Source organism: Papio anubis, unplaced genomic scaffold (genome assembly GCF_008728515.1).
Source record: "Papio anubis isolate 15944 unplaced genomic scaffold, Panubis1.0 scaffold919, whole genome shotgun sequence".
Lineage (NCBI taxonomy): Eukaryota > Metazoa > Chordata > Mammalia > Primates > Cercopithecidae > Papio > Papio anubis.
Genome location: NW_022169439.1, coordinates 1,625 through 6,237, shown reverse-complemented (window position 1 = coordinate 6,237; position 4,613 = coordinate 1,625). Strand labels below are relative to the sequence as shown.

The following is a 4,613-nucleotide window of genomic DNA, read 5'->3' as shown; positions in this document are numbered from 1 at the left end:
AGTGAAGTGAGGAGAACACACACTGGTTTGGTAGTCCTGGGGATGGAAGGAGGAATAAAATGTGAACCTCACTGGTGGCAGAATCAAAATGTCTTGGGTGTTTGTAGTCAACAATTAAATGAGGAGGAGGAATTATTGACTGACTTAGGAAGAAGTAAAAACTGAGAATACCAATAAAATACAAAGCTTGCAATTTTAGTCAGGGTAAATCTTAAGCATTGTGTGATTCTAGATAGATTATTGAGCAGTTTTGTTCCATGTATTTTATATCCTGTATCTTCTAGGTATGACGTTATTTCTCTATGTCTTGACATAGCCAAACATTTTTTAAACTAACAGCTTTATTGTCATACGGTTTTTATATGATAAGCCTCCCTTTCAGGTATACAGTTCAGTGGTTTTTAGTATATTCGGAGTTATGCAAACATTACCACTACCTAATTTCCTAACATTTTCATCTCCCTAGAAAGAAACCCCATACCCATTAGCAGTCACTCCTATACCCGTCTCCCCCACCGTTGATCCAGGAAACCTCTGATCTAATTTCTATCTCTGTAGATTTGCCTATCCTGGAAATTTCATATAAATGGAATCGTACAAAATGTGCCATTTTCTGACTGGCTTTTCTTTACAGAGATTATAAATCAAATGCCAGAAGAGCCTAAGCTTAGGATAGTGTTTGCTGTACAACTTTGACAACTCAACTTTTTTTTAAAGTTGAAGATCTGACTGTGTCTGTATATGTAGCTTATTATCGTTAGGTGACCCTTACTTTGATTATTAAGAATTTTTTCCCTAGTATTATTGAACTGTTTCAATATTCAGCAGGAACCCTTCAGAGACAAAGAGCAGTAGGAATTTGGAACACATATTGACAAAATGAATGTCACTTAATACAGTAGTAGAGTTGACCACTTTTAGGTGTCGATGCTGCTGAAAGTGTATATTGAGGAAAAGTTTACTTATCTTACTTTTTGTGGAGGTGCTAGAAGTACTTCTGTCTTGTGTTATATTTCAAGAAACCTTTGCAGAGGTATTATGTGGTTGTACAAATGTACTTTCTTTTGACCTGAAAATGCAAAAACTTCCTTTCTTCCCACTTTCTGAGACTCTGCAACCTTAAAGGAAGAGTGGGATACTTTAAAGGAAAGGTGGTGGTGGCTGGTAATGGGTAGCAATGTCTACTGTATACTTCCTTTCCCGAAACAAGTCCCTGTCTACTGTCAGCATTTCCAAAATGTGAAGACCAACTGTGGTGTTAACTCATTAACTAATGACTAGACTTTGAGTGGTTGTGGAAGCAAAATCTCAGTGAGTGCCTGGAGGTCCTAATTCTGTTAAGTCAGTGAGTGCAGATTCTATACAAAACTCTCTTAGCCCAGTGGCAGATTTAAGGAGTGGGAGATAGATTTCTATGTTTCAGAAATCAAACACACAAAGAGTAAAAATTTTTAATCCCATGATTCTTTGCCCAAGTTTAATTTTTTGGAGAGTTTTTCTTTAGATTTTCTTTCCTTTCCATTAAACTGTTACTTTGAAAGGTATCAGAGTTTGGGCAAAGCAAGTGGGAAAGACACTGGCTTGGATTCTCCAGGATAAGGGAGTGAAGAGGACTTCTTTCCCTCATTTTATTATTGAATAATGTCACGATAACAATTATTAAGGTGAGGCCGGGCGCAGTGGCTCAAGCCTGTAATCCCAGCCCTTTGGGAGGCCGAGACGGGCGGATCACGAAGTCAGGAGATCGAGACCATCCTGGCTAACACGGTGAAACCCCGTCTCTATTAAGAAATACAAAAAACTAGCTGGTCGAGGTGGCGGGCGCCTGTAGTCCCAGCTAGTCGGGAGGCTGAGGCTGGAGAATGGCGTGAACCCGGGAGGCGGAGCTTGCAGTGAGCTGAGATCCGGCCACTGCACTCCAGCCTGGGTGACAGAGCGAGACTCCGTCTCAAAAAAAAAAAAAACAAAAAAAAAAACACACAATTATGAAGGTGAATGAATGGTCTACAGTAGAAGTTTTTAGATGCCTTCTCTACAAAGTAATTTGGTTTAGTCAGTGCAAGGATGCCTTTGCTTAGCTGGAATGGAAGATGTGCAGGCTGCAGTGGTCCTGGCAACTCTTCTGGGGGGAAATGCAGCATTTGGAAGGGTAGGAAGCAGAAGGAATCTCAGGCAAGGGAAAGGCGTGGGCAGAGACCTGGTGGACAGAACAAGTTGTGGTGGACTTGGTGTCCACATAGACCTCATCAGTGGTCTTAGCTTTGTGTTTTCAAAATTAACCACAGTTTGTGTTCTAAAACTGTCGTCCCCTCGATTGTATTTTAGGCATGCTATCTGTGTATTTTGAAATTTAAAATAACAGTAAAGGAGAAATGAAATTATTTTGTTTGAGAAAAAGTTATGGTTAAAACATCTTGATCTAAATAATTTTCTACAGGGAGATTTGATACATCCCCAGAAGCTGTCTTGGGTTCAGAAAACAGTCTTCAGACCTAGAAAGGACTTGAGGATTCCCGGAGAGGAGCTGCATGGTCTGAACCGTTTGATTCTCACAACAGAATAAGTAAAAACAATTTTAACCATGAAACCATGCAGATGTTCATATTCTGGATAGGGTAAGGTCAATGCCATTGTAAGAGGAAACACTTTTGGCCATCACAGGATGGGAGAGAAAGTTTGAGTTGTAAAGAAAACTCCAGTGCCATTTAAGGGAATGGGTTTTTCTGCCCCTATTCTTTGGAATGTTTAGGGCTAATTTCTCAGTTTTTGACATCACAAAAATTTCAAACTATTTTGTTCCAAGAGCCATTTCAAACAATTGACTACAATTTCAGAGCAATTACATGAGAGTAATACCAATAGAGTTTTTAAGTTGTCCATAGTCCTGTATCCCTAACAATTACGCTCATGCTTGCATGTTCTCTTTTCATCTTTACTGTGTGCGTACTTTCTTAGTAATGACAGTAGACATTGTTTAAGCAGGAATAATTCTCAAGATAATTTTGTATGTTTCCTTTTTTCTTTTTAAGGTGTGTATTGGGTGGAGGAGCATTATGCATGAAACTTCTCACAAAACAGGTGATTATTTTCTTATAATACCCAATTTTCACCCTCAATAGAGTGTTTTGATTATGTAAGTTAGATTGTAAGTAGAAGGTTCTCTTAAATAAATTTTAGTGTTTTTTTTTCATAACTCCTACTTTCAAGGATGAAAAAGGTAAACCAGAAAAATGAGATTGTACTTGGTGCTGAATCTATGCCAGGATAGGCATTAAGAGTGACCTTTATTTAAGGTTCTAACTTGCTCATGGTTGGGCACTTAGAACGTCAGTTTGTTGGCTTTTTGTGAGATTCTGGAAATGGTCCAATTTTACTTTTTCCCCTTATCTCCAGACATTTTAACACTGATCTGCTGCTGTTGAGGCATATGCCATTTTGTTAGGCCTTCTCAAATGGGAATCAGGAATGCTACTGTGTTCCAGAGATGTTTTGTTCTTCCGGTAGGGCTGAAGCAGTGCCTACTCAATAGAACCGGTCATCGTGCAAAGAAATGCCACCTGACTCAAAGGCAAAGCCAGAGTGTAGCTTGGAGCAAAGAAGGTACTTTTATTAAGAATTTTATATAAACCATAAGATATATTTTATATTACTTTGTGTGCCTTCTTGTTACCTTAATTCTTTTTGAGAGAATTCATTTCATTTTCATTTGGTTTGCTTTCTTCTTGTTACAAAGATGATCTGTAGAAAATATAGAAGTAGACCGGGCGCGGTGGCTCAAGCCTGTAATCCCAGCACTTTGGGAAGCCGAGACGGGCGGATCACGAGGTCAGGAGATCGAGACCATCCTGGCTAACACGGTGAAATCCCGTCTCTGCTAAAAAATACAAAAAACTAGCTGGGCGAGGTGGCAGGCGCCTGTAGTCCCAGCTACACGGGAGTTTGAGGCAGGAGCATGGCGTAAACCTGGGAGGCGGAGCTTACAGGGAGCTGAGATCTGGCCGCTGCACTCCAGCCCCGGTGACAGAGCAAGACTCCGTCTCAAAAAAAAAAAAAAGAAAATATAGAAGTACAGGAAAATTAAAGATACTAACTGATAATCACTTAATGATTTAGTATCTGCTTGTTTAGTCTTTGTTATATTTACTGTAGACAAACATATCTACAGTTGTAAATTTATTATTGGTATGTATACCCTAGTAAGTTAAAAGTTATATGTACTTTGAAGTTTTGCAAAGTTGAGTTCATATTATAGAATTAATTCCTGATGAACTTTTATGTGCTAGGCACTAGTCTTTTTATTTATTTATTTATTTATTTATTTATTTATTTTTTACTTTTTTCCCCCCCTCTGTGCCTATGCTTACCAAGTCTTTTTAATTTTTACTTTTTATTTACTCTTTCAATCCTCTTAAGAACTTAAAAAGAGGGTATTACTAATATCTGCATCTTGTAGATGAGGTAACTCAAGGTCGGTAACTTATCCAAGGTCACAGGTGGCAGAGCAAGGATTAAAACCAGACAGTCTGGCTGCCCAAGGCCCAACCGAGAGGAGCTGAGAGCCTGCACGGGGCAGAAGGATGTTGTTCAGGCTGGTTTTCGGTTCAGTTAACATG

General features: G+C 39.1%; 1 long non-coding RNA gene across 1 annotated transcript; it reads left to right on the top strand.

Annotated features, from left to right (window-relative positions):
- Positions 1–2,018: 2,018 nt before the first annotated feature.
- LOC103881414 lies at positions 2,019–3,603 on the top strand. The gene is made up of 3 exons (XR_004181902.1): positions 2,019–2,531; positions 3,030–3,078; positions 3,505–3,603. It is a non-coding gene; the product is annotated as an uncharacterized LOC103881414 (long non-coding RNA).
- The last annotated feature ends 1,010 nt before the right edge of the window (positions 3,604–4,613 follow it).